This window comes from Protopterus annectens, chromosome 3.part1 (genome assembly GCF_019279795.1).
Source record: "Protopterus annectens isolate FY-2018-M chromosome 3.part1, PAN1.0, whole genome shotgun sequence".
In the NCBI taxonomy this organism is placed as follows: domain Eukaryota; kingdom Metazoa; phylum Chordata; order Ceratodontiformes; family Protopteridae; genus Protopterus; species Protopterus annectens.
Genome location: NC_056732.1, coordinates 1,558,006,855 through 1,558,024,747, shown reverse-complemented (window position 1 = coordinate 1,558,024,747; position 17,893 = coordinate 1,558,006,855).

The following is a 17,893-nucleotide window of genomic DNA, read 5'->3' as shown; positions in this document are numbered from 1 at the left end:
TACAGTGTCTGTGCACCTGCTGGTGTGTGCAGTTGTGGCCACCCACATCATAAACCCTCCTGTGAAGTTCCATCCACAGGGCATCCCGCTGCTGTGCATCCTGTGGCACATGGCTGAACAGGTTATCATGATTGTCAAGTAGGTATGGGATGAGGGCCTCATCCTCCAAGCGTGTAAAAGGGGGAAGCCTTGCACTCAGCATATCTGGAAGACATAATGATGGAGACAGGTCACAGTAACTCACAGAGACATACAGAGCTACAGCTGAGCATACATGTGTATCACATTAATTCAGTTCAAATAGTTGTATTTGCAAACCTACATGACACTGACATGTTTGTGTCACACACACGTGACACTCAATGTTGAATGGATATTATTACCATATATGTGTGTGTGTCACCTGATTACTTGCTCATACTCCATGTGGTTGCTGTCTTGATGTGGGCATGTCTGTTTGCCTGTACTGGTGTTCCTACCTATCAGCACATGGCTGGATGTGTCCACATTAATGCAGTTGACCTTGATGCAGTGTATATGTCACATATAAGGACTTACACTGCCTTAACAGACATTACCTGTGACCCTGCAGACATGCTCATGTAAGGTTTTACATGTATGTGCTCTACCATATACATCTACATGGCAATGTACAGCGATTTAACATCCTGCCATGTATCACCTGTGTTGCACATGTGATAGACATGGGACACTGGCTAGCCAGATGGTATTTGCAGGGATGGATATCAGCTATAGCATGTACAGTCAAAGTCAACTAGTGGGCTATATGCCATGGGCTATGTATGAATCTAGGATGAAAGGTTACCTGGCAGTAGCCAACAGGCAGGTCTGTGGGGCCAGGTGGAGCAGTGCCACATTACTGATCCACAGGGTTAATGATACATATACCATGCGTTACCATGCTGTCATCACACCATGTCTGAGAGGGGAGTGATGTGCAGCTTTGACGGACAGGAATGCATAGTATGGCAGGACTATGTCAAGTGTATGAGACAAGGATCTGTCCAGCATGTGGTAGGAGGATGTCCATGAAGTATGTGTTCGAGATCAGGATGAGTACGTGTAGCATGTCCAACATCACTGTGTTGGACATGGATCTATTCAGGGTATACATCATGCTACATAGTGGAGATGGGGAATGGAAAGGCTGGTGTAGGCCATCTGCACATGGCCAATACCCCTTAATGGAAATATGTGATCTGATATGGGTCACTTGAGTGTTCTGTATGGCTGGACAATGATCTCTATATTCATGAATGGCATGCTATCATTATTAGGGTTGCCATATATAACTACCTGACAGGTGTGGTGAAGTAGCTATCACAGGAAAGACAACTGCCCAGCTGCATCCCTCACACACAAGTGTCCATTATGTTGACTGCTGCCTAGGTGGTAGTTCATGGGTTCAGGGTTATTAATATAGGGGTGACAATGCGAGTCAGCTATTGCTTCTAGGTTATAGTCATTTGCATACTTCAATAGGCAGATGCCTTCTGTTTGTCTGTGAGGTATGGACTACAATGAGGAGGAATAAAATTCATTAACCCTGACATACTGTAGCTGCCACTGGTGTGATGATCACGTATTATTCAGACACCTTCTGTAGTGTTGGTTCTGCCAGCAGTCCTGTTGCAAAACACTCCTGTGACATAGGAATGTACATCTAGTATACCGGGTGTAGGTGGTACACAGTATGGGTGATGATGTTCTATGACCTGGCAAGGTTATGATATGCAGTGTGACATCAATCATACTGTCATCTACATCTGTACTGCTGACATCACTTAAGTGATCATGGTTCATGGCCTTCCAGACCAGACTCAGCAAGGTAGTAGTAAAGTACTTACCATTATCAGTGGTGTCTCCCACTTTGTGGGTTGTGATGCCTATTGATGTGCACCATTCAGTGTGTACACAGCCTGACATGGAGCTATGTTTTACATGATGTGTATGTGGAGAACATTTTGTTTTGCCATATGTGTATGATATAACCTGTGATGTGGGCAGGTCCCATGCAGACTGAGTGCAGCTTGTAACTGCATAGTTGTGGGTACAGGGGCCCTGTGGTGTACATGGATATATGCTTGTGTACCTGTTTGGGGGAAGGGGCCGTGTGTTTATATTATCCAAGACCCTATCTGGATTGCTTATTCATGCTAAGCTCTTGTTCAGGACTTGTAAACAGTATGTAAGCTAATAATTACTATAGCACTCAATTTTCCTCATTACCTAAAGGTAAGGGTGAACAGGTTTTGTGCATACTTTTCTCACTTGCGTAAAGTAATGTAGCTGTTGTACTCACTTTCCTCACTTATCTAGGTGAATGTAGTTCTATATTCAGACATGTCCAAGAGTCAACTGCCAGTGTTCTCACCTGTCTATCTGATGAATCTGGACATCTTGAGACAATGTACACATTGCCTCATGTACACAGACAAGCCTCTCTGCCTACCACCCAAGACTACAACCTGTGAGAGATGTACTCATCTAGCCAAACTGGAGGTAAAGGTCTCCTAACCCTGACTGTTATGTGGAGAAGGTACACAGTCGCACAACACCACACTCATCACATAAGTCTCACTGAATCTACCCCACCATTAATTGGGAAAACTACTTGTGTACCAACACATTGGCTCAATGGTTTCTGAAATTCATAAACACCAATGCCCTGACTCAACATACCCACACACACACCAGGGGCAACAATATCCTAGACCTAGTCATTACCAACATGAGTGACTGGTGCTCCACACATGAAGCCAACTCCTTGTTGGTCCAATCAGACCATGTGCTGAACACCATTGATATCCACATCCAGCACCTACCCCCCATTAAGGGAACCACAGTATAATATGTCTACAAGGCCAACTATATGCTTCTTAAGACAGACCGATGGACAGTACTGATACAACTGCTGAATCCTACAAAAATGCACTCTATAAGCACTTACAGGAGTGCATGGCTTGTGCTATCCCAAACAGAACCAGGACGCTATACCCCTAATTAACTAAACCAATCTGGTGGTCCCCTGCCATAAACATATTGTACTACAGGAGGAAGACACTGTTGCAAATGAGAGTACAATACCATGCGTGGAGGAGATCCCTGGCCAGCCTCAGTAAGAAGGTGAGATCCCTTATAAGATCCTCCAAAGCTAACTATGAAAACTATAACGCAACTAATACCAACAACAACCACAAAGCATTCTATAGCTATGTCACATATCTCGATGTCAGCAACCAGATCTGCTCTGAGTTACAGCACAAAGACACGAACATTACAAAAACAATTGATATTGGCAACATCCTGGCATATCCCTCTCAAAGCTGCACACTCTAAAGGCAATATCACAGCATCCATGGGACTGGACAACATCCCAGGTTGGGTTTTACTTGAACCCCAGATCGTACTGTCTCCCCACCTATGCACCATGTTCAATAATAGCCTCACATCAGGCATAGTACCCCTGAATGGCACACAGCAACAGTTATCCCACTCCACAAAGGTGGCGCCACAATGGACCATGGGGCCTATTTCCCTATAGGCCTGACTAACCTGGTCTGCAAGGTTATGGTGCACATCATGGATCACTGTCACAGAGACATTGGGTACCTCCCAACCTTTGACCCCTCCCTGTTTGGCATTGTTAAGGCTGTACCATGCCTCCTAAACCTGGTGGACTTCTTAGAGACAGTTACCAAGGCATTAGATGAGGGTAAGGAGGTCCACACAGCCTAACTACATCTCTCATAGGCTTTCAACACCATTACTGTTACAGACACCCTCTGGAAGGTTCGCACTGAGACGGATACCTGGTGTTAATATCATGGCATCAAACTGAATGCCTAAAAGTGCATAGTCATCCCCTTTGGATATAACTAATTACCCGCGGACTATCACATAGGTGCTAGTCCCCTACATACAGAAAAGGTAATACGGAATCCGGGAACCTCAGTAGATAGCAATCTCTCCTTCAATACCCATAATGACAAAGTGGTTAGAATATCCTTCTACATGGCCCCCCTAATTTCTAATGGGTTTGCATCCAGATCAGAGGTGCCATTTTGACTCTACACATGTCATATTAGACCCATTAAAGGATACAACACCCCATTTGGGATATACCTTACAAGACAACTGCAACAGCTTGGAAGACCACACCAGTACCACATCAAGAGCATTACTGACCTCAAACAGATGACCTATGCAGCCCAACCTATGAAACTCCAGCTGTACTCAGTTGCATACCGCATACTCACAGGTGATCTCTGCTTGACATACAAGGCCCATGTCCAACCCTGTATTGCTGGATATGCTCCAGCTAAACAGAAGGCCCTAAGAGCCACATGCTCTAGGGATATACACCTGACCACAATGATGAATAGGACGTGCTGGATGGATAGACTGATGACCCGGACACTCCCTATACTTTGGAACATGATTCCAATGTACTTCAGGCAGGGTCCCTCATGAGCACTCTTCAAGGGAAACCTTGATGTGTGGATGGGAGACAGACATGTACCCTGGGGATCAATGCAGTGGCTCTGCTGGACAGAGGCAAAGGGAACTATTGGCTCTACCATTCAGATGCACAGGGAACTAACCTATGGGGGTGGTGAAAGCCAACACACGCTAGCTAGGCTTACAGATACCCTTGGTAAGATAGCCTAGTACCTACCTTTGCACATATTACATGTCTTATGTGCATGGATAGTTAAATAGCTCTACCATTTTACTTTGCTATCATGCTGATAAACTGTCGGTTCACTAAAAGACATATGTATCCTGTTATTGTGTATTGTAAATGCCCATTGACATAACTAATGTTTGCCTAACATTACAGTAATGCTATGTAGCTTGTAATACATATCTGCCTAAAATACTGTACATAACACAGTTACTGGCACAATATCCCACAATGCAAATCATACTTGCACAGTGGCCCAACCTTCCACATGTTATTCTCTGTAATACACCATACATATGGCTACAGTTACAATACATCAACATATACTATCCCCTGTTATAGCACATACTTGTTGGACCAGCCCTGCCACTGACATCGGCTGGTGAGGAGTATTTCTGTTCAAAGCCCTTATATAGCATCCTTTGTGGTGTATGCGGTGTCTGCCTTGTGACCTACAGCAGTACACACAAATACTACAAGCGTTACTATGCTCAACAATACATCACTACAAAATAACTGTTTCCACTATATGGATTGCGTGCACTTTAAATACTACAGAATAGTACTACATACACAGACCTACTGACTGTTCTACATACCTTATTAGTAACCCGAGGTGTTGTTAACTGTTGATTCAATCCTTTTCGGTTTGTGTTTCAATGTCCTTTGTAACGTTCTGCTGGTATATACGGATGGTTTGAATGTGTGATAACACATCCTTTTCTAGTTACATATCGGTAACATGTGGTATCCTGTCAACCAATTGCTGTTCCAAAGGAGTTAATTGGATGCACATCAGCTGTGCAGCTACTCCATTAGCCAATACCATGACAACAGTGGTGTATAAGTAAGTACTCCTTCTGGGTGTTGTCCCTTTGCCTTACTTTTGAGGGAGATGGCCTAGATGTGTTATTTTGATATAGTTCAACAGCTATATGGAGACACACAGAGATATATTAGCTTCATGACTCCCATGGACTGTGTGTAATGGCTAGACGATTTAGTTCTACATGTGAATACAGCTGTTATATTTTGGAACAGTGCTACTTATGCAGGGTTTGTTTGTACCTGATACTTCTGCAGATGTTTAAGTCTGGCAAGGATGTTTGGCCAGCTCAAGGCCATATGGCTATGCATGAACTGTTATGTGGTGTACCGTGTGCTCACCAGACATCCTTGATTTGGTGTACAAGTGTAGCATACTGTGCTGTTACTCACTAATTGCTAACACATCCCGAAGTACGCACAACCCTCTGAAATGGGATTAGTGCAAACAAACCGTATTACATCAGCAGCTGTTCCATTGTATAACAGCAGCTATTTCACATAGGGCCATGTTAGTGTGTTTCTGACAAGGTACGTTAAGGCTTCTGCAGATGTCATACAGTGTGTGAATGATTTGTGATGTTATTACAGTTTGTATTGTAATATGTTTGGGTGTGGGGGTGATGTTGGTGGGTGTGCTTAGCAGATGCAGGTATGTAGGAACTGCTTTTATACATAATCACTATGTGCGTGAGGGTTCCTTCCCTATTTGAACACCTATCCTTTTGTGGACTAATACAATGGTAATTGCAGGCTGATTCATTAAGGCACTGTTATGTGGTTCCTGTATAGCATGCAGATGATGTTAGTCCTTGAATCTCTTCGGTAATACATCTGAATGTAATAACATGTTGCTACATGATAGCTGTGTATTTCTGTCATAGGTATTTGCAGTCATTGCAATGGTGTTGGTGACTGACCCTCTTTGGCTAGGCTTGCCACCTTTTCATATGGCCATAGTGGGACATTTTCGGGACACACATCAGATGTTACAGGCCGACACAAACCCATGGTCAGTACAAGGGATAGAACTTTCCTTTCTTGCCTAAATATAAGCTTATTCTTGTAGCAGTTTAGTTGCTTATCCTGTTTCCTGTAACATGTAGGTATTTTAGATACAGAAATAACTATTGTATGCAACTATTACAGTACATATGGGACATAATTATGTCCTACAATCCCATGTTTAATATATTTGGTCAGGACACAACCGCCCAAAGAGGGAGTGTCCCTCGCAAAGTGGGACAGGTGGTAACACTATCATTGGCTCATGTCCATAGCACATATTTGTAATAGTGTATAGGCATATACTCTCCATATCCTTTGTTCATAAAGGCTGGTAGTGGCAGAATGTGTGATTACTATGGTTTATGTTATACACACATATGAACACTTCAACAGCTGTATACAAGAGACTTATGGAATCCCGAAACCACAGTGTTCCGACGCACACAGTACCGAGACCAGACTCCCATACCCCACATTACCATCGACAGTAACTCACGAAGGTAACACGAACATGGAACACACACATGCACACACAGACACACTGCTACCCAACACATCCAAACAAACCATCCTACACTACGTATGAGCTGGTGGTCAAACCCCCCTACACCCCCCATGTAGGTGTCTGCACCCCCCACACCACCCCCCTACTTTAATATTCTACATTCTAGGTCACGCAAACAGATGCACAAAGCTAACCCACAAGCACACATTACAGTCCCCTAAGAACACACACCACACACAGAACACAAACTTCCACACACTACAGCCCTAAGAAACACACGTACACACAGTAACCTACCCAAACCGCAACACCAGAAGCACTGACTAACTGTCCATTAACATCGTGAGATTACACCTCGTGCATCTGGTGTTTCGGTACTGTGTTCTTTCGGACCTTAAGCCTCGGGATTACGCGTGTCGGTATGTGAAGCAGTCGGTATGTGGTAGGTATCCCATTTATATGTACCTCCATGGTTATGTAGATGTTGTTAACCTATCTATATATATATATATATATATATATATATATATATATATATATGTCCCCATATATCGACATATCTGTCTCTCTCTCTCCTCTCTATATATGATGATGTATATATATATATATATATATATATATATATATATATATCTATATATATATATATATATATTATGTGTGTATATATATATATATATATATATATATATATATATATATATATATATATATATATATATATATATATATATCATACACCTTTCATTGGGTACATGCCGGTTTGTCCTATTTCAACACATTCCTACCTTTTGTGTTTTATCCTGTCAGTATGCACGACTGCCATTGGTACATCTCAGGCAGCTTAGTGGTATGTTATTGTAATGAATGTGTACATGGTTGCGTGTTCTAATCCTGGCAGTGATATCTTACCTCTCAGAGCAGGCACTGGTAGTGCATGGGTTATTAATGTACATTTCAGCAGTTGTGTGTTCCACATGTTTATTATTCTGTGGAGAACTACCTATATATGCAAGCTGTGTTTAAGGTATACTATGCAACATGTACACATCTGTGAAGATTCCTGTCAGGGATACTCCCCATTATTTAGAACTACATCCCCGATTACATTATACAATCCATTACTGACACTCTGGGGAATCCTTGCAGACTGGGTGGTGAACAGTAGCTACACCCCAGGGATCCTGCACGTGGCTCTGCTCCACAGAGGGACAGTTAGTTGATCGATGGGGTGGCGACAGCAGACACGTTTTGCCTATGCTTATGAGTGGCTTCAGCGGTTGGGCATGTACCTACCTATGTATCTATGAACCTGTACATACAGTATGGAACATGTTGATAGCTTAATTTACTGTTCATGTATTGACTTACCTTGTGCCACTGGTGGTTGTGTGTACAATAGTTGAGGGCTACCTATGTAGGATGCACACAGTAGACCACCTATACATGACAATTTACAGGTGGTCGTGTGTGTGTGCCATCCATGTTTGCTGTGTGTGCAGGTGGAGAAGGGTGTCAGTCCATGACTGCCCACACTGTCAGTGTGTGTGCTATATGTTCCCTCTTTGCCAAGGCATGGGCATACTGGGCATGCCTCTGTCTGCCTACTGGGGCTAGCAAAGGGTGTTCATGGTCTGAGTCCCCCTGTGCCTGTGGGTCCCTTGGCAATGGTGGTGGGCTGTGAGGGCCTTCATCATCCTGTCCCTGCTGCAGCTGTTTCTGCAGGATCATATTGCGTAGCATGGCACATACTATGAAGATGTGGGCACACATTCCTGGAGAGTACTGCAAGGCTCCACCAGATATGTTCAAGCAATGGAACCATGATTTCAGCATCCCAAACATGCGCTCTATGATGATTCTGGTTTCTGTGTGTGCCTCGTTATGGCGTTCTTGTGTGGCTGTGTGTGCATTTCTGATGGGAGTCATCATCCAAGGTTCCAGTGCATAGCCAGCATCCCCCACCGGGTGGCCATATGGGATGTCCCCTGGCAAATACCTGATACAGCTGTGAGGCATGCCAGATGTGGGAGTCGTGATAGCTTCCAGGGCTGCCAGCACATACATCCATGATAATGCCCTGGGCATTGCACATGACCTGGCAGTTGATGGAGGAATCCCTTGCGGTTTATGTAGTGCCTACCCTGCTCACCGGGTGGTGACTTGATGTGTATGTGCGTGCAGTCTATTGCACCCAGTACCTCCGGGTAGTCTGCCACACGGTGGAAGAGACGCATATTGCTGGCCAACTCCTCCTGCATTCGGGGGAAGTATATGTGCTCATTGGCATGTGGTAACATGGCATCCAGGAACTGGTGGAGTACCCTGGATGCTGATGCCTGTAAAATCCCCATGATATCCCCAGTTGGCCTTTGGAAGGTACCTGTGGCTAGTATTCTCAAGCTTACACATACCTTAGTGTCCACTGGGATGGGTTCCCCTCTTTTACTTCTGGCTCTGAGGCATGGCCGGCACAGCTCAACAAGTTGCTGTATGATGTCCCTGTCCACCCTGTAATGCACTTCTATCTCTAGATCATGTAGCTCCTGGTAGGTTACCCTGGGTCTGAACAGTCGTCTCCTCCTCCAGTGCCTGAGATGATTGTCAGCATCATCCGCCACACCACTGTCAGTCTCCAACACATGCTGGTGAATTAAACCTATGGCAGCCCCTAACATATGCATATTAAAAGTTCCCCGTCTATATATACCAATGGTGCAGAGTGTCTGGGAATACACAAGTGTGTGTGTGTGGCTTTCACACCATATACTATTGTGCAATGGATGATGCTGGTGTAATTGGGTGTGTTTGTGCTTTTCTAGCTGCAGGGTACCTTAATTATTGGTTTTACAGCAGGTACTGTTATTGTGGGGCCTTTGGTGTTGACTTACGCTTGTCTGCCATGATTCATCTATTGCCCTTTACTTCTATTTTCAACCCGATTCACCACCCATTGTCAGGTATGCATACAGCTGCCGCCTTTCCTTGTTTTGTGCTTCCACAACCCAGGATTGTGTTGGGAAATGTGTTATGTAGCTGATCTGCTGCAAGTTTGCTTTGTTCTGCTGTGGCAGTTCTCTTTTCTTTGCTGTACGGCACCTCCCCTTTCCTCTTTTGCAGGTAGCTGCTAGCAGCCTTGTTAGCTGTGTATATGGCCCACTGTGAGTTTCTAGGTGTTAATTACTCATTTGTATTCCAATTACCATGCTGCAGCATTTCCTTATTGTCTTCCTCTATCCTTCCTGTTTCAACTGTCGTGCGCGCCATGCACAGCCATTTACCGGGTTTCGTGTGCGTTTTCTTCCATGTTCCCATGAATTTTCAGTTACCTTGTGTGCTCTCAGCTAAACAAAGCTATGGCTATTTCCACACCCCTATCCTGCGGCTTTGCTTAGCAACACACAACATGGATTAGCAATGATCCAATGTGCTTACAGCTACAGTTGCTCACCCTCTCTTGATGTCATGTTTACCTCCAGTCCACTCCTTGGTGTTGTAATGCTACGCCGTGTGGTAAATCCTTACGCTGGCGGGGTGTTTGCAATTCAGCATTACTTTACTAATTTGCATAGCATTGATTGTTAATTCCTAGTTACCACATGGAACACTGTCACAGACCCTTAACAACCCTTGTGCCATGGTTGTGGTGTAGCATGCGTGCCATTGACTATTATGGGGATATCATGAATTGCATTACATTACAGTTTTATGAATCTAAATATATTTTCCTTGTGATCCCATTTGCACACCGATGCACTGCGGTTTTACTTTGCGTTGGTGTGACTATGACATTAAATGTTATTTTTTATATGTTGTGCATGTTGTTTTATGTCATTGGCTATATATTTAGCCATTGGCATATATTAACATTATAATACATAAGTTTGGTCCGCTTTCATGGGTCCGATTTTATGTTTGACAAAATGTAAACCATTTTTTTTGGTTTACATTTCTACATGCTTACGCTACACCTACATAACTTCATGAATCGCTATATACCTTCATTTGCATGCTACACTGCTGCACATGGGGTAATTAGCATACATGTGCCAGGAGCTGCACAGCTCTGGCGTATGCTAGAAGTGCATGTGGAAACAGCTCTTACCTGAATCGCTCGACGGCCATATTTGGTGCTAAATCGCCGATGCTACTCCGGCACATGGCACAAGCTTCATGAATCCCAGGGAATGTCTGTAATCTCAGGGTTTTCTTAAACAAAACAAAAAAAAATCTAAATATGCTTTGCAAGGGTTTATGATCTGTTTTAAGATGAAGGTCTTTAAAATTTGTAGATATACTCATTGGATTTTTCACATCTATACACTCTTTACAGTAATTAATTTTTTCATTGTACATGATAGTGACCCATAGGACACTAGTCTACTTTTTTGTAGGGTCACAGCTCCAATACCATTCAGATTGGTTTATACTTGCAGCACAATGGGTTGTTTGCTTCATTGTATTTAAATCTTGTTGTATCTAGAATTACTTTGCAAAGCATTTTAGAATCTCGTTTCTTGGTCGTAGATCGATTCCCAGGGTATATCCTAATCTAACAGCTTTGTTACAGGCATAGTTATCTCAGTAATATTAACTACCAACATGGCATGATGCTGCTTCAATCAAAAATGCCATTTTAATGCTTGTTTGTCTTATTGTTTTGAAATTTGTTTAAGTGATCTTTTTTGCATTGTGCATGAGTCTCTCTGATGACAGCATATGACCCATGTATTTATTTCACATTTGATGTTATTTCATTTAAAATAACATTTTCTTCACCTACTGCATACTGTATCAGCTCTAATCATGGTGAGTGTATGTTTGATTCCACACCAACATCTAAACAATTATGTTTACAATACCTTTCCAGCCATCTATTACCTCTGCAGGAGATCTCTGGAAAATTGCTCACTATGAGGAAAACCAACTGAAAGTCTGACGGATCTGTACCCATCTGGAGATAGACGTTTCTTCATCTAGCTTTTAGCAAGAATCCCTGGTTTGCATGTAGTAATGAGAATAATAGCATTAAGAATTGTTTAAAACATATTTTCTTTAAACAAAGGGAAATACTATATTTAATCATTTATTCAGGTCTTTTGGAATGATAAAAATGCAGCTCACATCTTGCTACCCAACAGTAACCATACTGTAACCCTTTTTGCTGGCTCTAAGTGATATCCACTGTTTTCATCTCTTTCAGTTCCTTGTCAGTACTATTCCTTTGGGTTACTGGCACTTGCCTGTTCTGAGGATATACCGCTGGTAAAGTATTGACATTTATTTATTTGTTTATTGTATTTTATTGGCAAATTTCCTACATCTGCAAATAAATCACCACTGTCATGCAGAATATCATTGCTGTGGCTATCTACAGTATCTGTAGGTATATGAGATTCTCTGACTGTTGCTGTTACTGCAGTCTTTGCTTTCACATTGTGAATTTGTTTTTTAATTTGAGTTCCTTACAAATCAAATAACCCATCTTGTGGGATGAGACCAAGAAGACATTTGGATTGCAGGCTGCAGACCGACCGCCTTACTAGGGCTTGATCTTAGGGTACAGGCAAAGATAAATAAGAGAATAAGATAAATAAATAGGGGGATTTTAAGTGAAAGAGCTGCACTGGTAGAGTTTTCAGTTGAATCTACAACAGAAGCAGCTGCTAAAAAATGGGATAATTCATAGGGCGTATAAAATATTGCATGATAATTATAAGAATCAATCAGAGGAGGCTAGAAAAGATTGGGAAGAGAGACTGGAAAAGCAATTTACAAAAAAATAATGGAAAGATGTATATATGGCTCTCAAGTATGCAACCAAGTCCAGAAGGTTTAGGATCTTTGCTTGGAAGTGTTTGTATAGATATTTCTATACCCCAAGCAGACTTCAAAGAAATTTTCCTCAGTTAGATAGCAAATGTTGGAGGTGTATCAGAGAAGAAAAAGATAACTGGGAACATATTTTTTGGGAATGTAATGAGTTGGCAGATTTCACAAATTCTCTTAGAGCAGTCTATCAGAAATATTGGGTGATCAAATGGCTGTAAGTAAGGGATGATTCTTTTGAGATGGGATACAGGATTTGAATTATCTAAACACAGTAAGCCTTATTAAGTTTAATTCTTTTGGCTGCCATAAAAGCAATTGCTATAAAATGAAAATCAAAGTCTACATCAAGTGTACTTGAGGAATTGAATATTATAAAAGAGATAAAAAAAGTGAAGAGGGATCTTTAGAAAAGAGAAGGAGCAAATTACATAGAAGTAAATGGAAATTGTGGGAACAATACGTTCATAATAATGTCCAGGAGGAGGAGTGAGGTTTAAGGGAAGGCAGGAATTCAGCAAATTTTTGTACTGTTGGGACTGATAGCAGTAACAAAAGTATATGTGATCTATATTATATTTCAATGGAAAAGTGTTAATTTGTTTTCTTTTCTATAAATGTATGTGTAGGTATCTTAAGTGATAATTTAATAAAAGTGTTTAAAATATTGGCAGACTTTCCTTTTTATGTGCAGTGGTTTGAAGCAGGATGCTGTGTTTCTTATTCTTATATTTGTGCCAGCATATTTGACCTAGTAGATGTAATTTTTGCCCTGTATATGTTAACAGAATATACTTTTTTGTCTCTACATTTCAGCCTAAATTTTTTAAAGAATTTCAAACTAAATATTGCCATTTGCACTTCTATATGGTTTAAATGAAACATTTTCTTCTTTTCTGTGCATTTCTTGCCAACAGTCTGACTTGCACCTTTGCCCCAGTATCTTGGATGCATACTAAAACATCACAGTATCAGATCTTTGTACTTTAGTACTGCAAACAAAATACTCATTTGCACATTTCTATTTAACATGCAAATTATTTTTGAATACACATATCTGCACTGATGTTAGTTATGTGTTCAGGTTAGTAAACTGGTACTACGGGACATAGATCTCTGCACCATCTTACTCATGTGTGCTAACCCTAACCCTGTGCATTATGTTAGTACCACCCCTTTCCCTAACAGTACCACTAATCAAGACAAAAGGACACAGAACACCCACCATAACATTAGCGTTAAATTTATCCGAATGGTATCAGTGTTATGGGAATGTTTTAATGGTGTAGGGTTAGGTATGGGAGAAGGGGAAGCATTAGGATTAGGGTTAGCACCCATTACTAAGATGGTGCACTGGGGACAGCCACTACACAACACAGACTTAGACACACAAACATTCACAAACAATATTGCATCTATCCCCTATCCTAACCCTTACCTTTACCGTAAAATGCACAAACTTGCATAGAAACACACAACACCCAACCTTCACTCATCCCCAACCCTAACACACACACACACACACACACACACACACACACACACACACACACACACACACACACACACACACACACACACACACACACACACACACACACACACACACACACACACACACACACACACACACACACACACACACACACACATGCTGTTAACCCCCTCAATCCCACATACCTGTCTATACCATCGACATACCCTCTTTTCGGCCATGTGTACCATCGACATTAAATCACACCCCTACTTTTTTCATTTGTCTAACAAATGCAGATTTGGTAAAATGCAGGGGAAAAATATAAAGATATACATACACAAACACAAACATGTATATATATATTGGATAATGAAATTGAAAAGGTCCCTCTACATGTAATTCATAGTACCGTTGCAGTCCATTGGTTGAAGGATTTGAAGTCAAAAACTAGACAGCATTCATCAAGCTTTTACATGACATTTGCTAAGATGTAATCATGACCCCCCCCATATAGGTGAATATAGAAGTTCAGTACAAATAAAACAGAATACCATTGCCAAGATTAATAAATATTAAAAAATAAATATATATTGTGTATAGTTTCTATATGTGTATATTATTATATAACAATTATATTCCTATCTCAAGTTCTGCTTCTGCATTTGCTGCTTTAAGGAAATGGCTGATGCTATGTAATGTTAATATATGAATGTGATTTTTATCTGGTTTTATGGTCTGATGAAGCAGTTGCGAAAGCGCTAACCGTTCATTAAATCTTTCCTTTTTTATGAACCTTTGGGCAGTGCTTTATTCCATTGGTGTGTTTGCTTTACTATTTATTTGGTTTACCAACAATTTATTAATTTTGGCTACAGTATTCTATTGCATTTGTGATGTTCTCTATATTACATCGGCTGAGAGCATGGCTGATGGGTTTGGAAGTGATTTGGAGCTTAATTATAATCTGCAGAGTGCTGTAAAAGAATTTTGTGATTGTAACAATCGACAGGTGCAATGCTTAGTGAGGAAAGACTATTTGCTAATGTTACCCAGTGAAACTCCTAATCCGGAAGTTGAAGGTGGAGCAAGCTTGGATGTGGAAGCATTTATGAAAGCAATTGATGATGTAGAATACAATATCTTGAAATTAAAGCATTTACAAACTCAATGACAGCACTTTTAGGTCTGCCTACAGAGGAAAATCATTCAGAGAGGGCTGAGGGTCTTTAAAATGCCAACCTGCGAACAATATTGGGAATTACTCACCAGATGGCAAAAACTCAACCTGGCGGCGAGTTATAATTATTTGAGACTTTTGATTGATTTTTTCAACTGGAGGAAGAGGCTCTGATAAATAGAATAAATGAACAACAAGTTAAGTTATACGACCACTTTCCCAGCAGCATGGTTGATTTCTCCATTGATAAACTTGTAGATACTGCACTGCTTTTTGAGAGAAACTTACTCCAGCAGAAATGCCTTAAAAATGAGAGAGACATAAGGGAATTTAAGTTAGGAAATGCATTTACATGGCCTAAAAACAGTACTTCTTATCGCAGTAGCTCCCAGGCTCCATCTAATTCCATCACATAACCCTGTGAGCATATGGAAACATCACAATCCATGACTAGAACAGGTTAAATGGTTGCACCTGTTATTGCCAGCTCACATATTGTTGCTTGTAATAATGACTCTGATACAGCACTTAAGAACACTCTGGCTGGTAATGAGTTAATGGTCAATGACACTGCTGGTGTTAGTGGGGTGAAAGGTGTACAGAGTACAATAGCTTTACCATTGGGTAATGATGTCAGAAGGAAAGTTCCTTCCGGTTTGAATAACAGAATTGGCAAGGATGTTGTGTTTAATAATAGTAACATTTCCTTCCCTTTACCCATTGGCAAGGAACAGTGGTTGAACAGGAATCACTCACAGAGCAAGAGAAGGACAAAGAAGAAATTACCCCTGGAACAGAGCACCAATCAATCTTTGAATAAAATGTGGAGACAGGTCAAAACTTAATTGTGTGGAACCTGTTCCAGAGATCTGTAATGCCTGATGAGTTCAGTGTATTGGGGAAGGGTCTCTCTTTTATTCCCACACAGCATGGTGATGTGACTGATACTGTTTTGGACATTAAGATGTTTGCAAGGAATGTCTCTCTTAAGATACAATGTGGTGGTGGTGGTGAGGTGAACAACATAGGTTCATGTGTTTTTAAAAAACTAGTTTATTTATGCCCAATCCACACCACCTACTAGAATCATTTGCTAAACTGATAGAGAATGACTTACATCAAGCCTATAATGGCAATAAGCACAGTTATAATAACAATCTTACACTTAAGAAGAGATTGGCTCCAAATACACTGTGGGATGACACAAGTATAGCCATTAGGCCAGCTGATAAAGGTGGCTCTATAGTCATCACGGACAGAATAGATTATTTTAACTCTATGAAGAAGTTTTTAAGTGACATTGATCACTATATGGTCATTAGCAAAGGAGATATTAAACATTTGAATGTTGATATGAGACATTTTAAATAATTGTTTACATAATAAATTGATTAATTTTGATTTGTATAATTAATTTTTGGTGAATGAGCCCTTATTCCCTGTTATACAAGGCCTCCCCAAAATTCATCAGAACAAAACCACCATTGAGACTTATAGTGGCTGGTCATAGTTGGAGCACCAAGTCTTTCTCAGTATTTGTGGAGAAGCATTTACGTCCTGTCCTAGACAAAAATGAGGTAGTTCTAAGGGACTCCAAGCAATTTCTCAGGAACATCATTGATTTCATCAAAATGCAACCCTTGAATTTAGAATATCTTTTAGTGACGATGGATGTACAGTCACTATTTACAATGATTCCAAACCAGATTGGTATGACATACATTGGCAAATATTTGTCCAAGTACAGTACATATGATCAATCAGCACTTGAGCTGATAGGTTTCTGTATAAGGACCATCCTTGAGAACAATGTTTTTGTGTTTGATGGCATATACTACAAACAAAGAGATGGTGTAGCTATGGGCACATCTATTATTAACAGCTATGCCAACATGGTTATGGCAAAGTGGGAAGAAGTATATATGTTTTCTACACCCACTTTTCAGTGATAATTCCCTTTCTACCTTAGGTTTGTCAACAATTTGTTCTTCATTTGGACAGGTGAAGTAGATGGGTTGGTTGAATTTCACCAGTGTCTGAATCTGTCTACCTCTTTTTTGAAGTTTTCTTTGGTATATTCCAATACACAGACTGAGTTTTTAGATGTGCTGTTGAGTAGGTAGTCTGATGGCTGTTTATGCGCAGGTATCTTTAGGAAACCTTGCTACAGGAACTCTCTACCACATCGACACAGTATACACCCACCCCATGTGTTCAAAAATATAGTGAGAGGACAACGGATGAGGGCATCAAGATTGAATGCATCAGACACTGGTTTTAGATCTGAGCTCTCCAGTTTGAAATGTAGATTATCTGACAGAGGTTATAAGGAAAGGGAAGTTTATGATATATTATGTACTATTC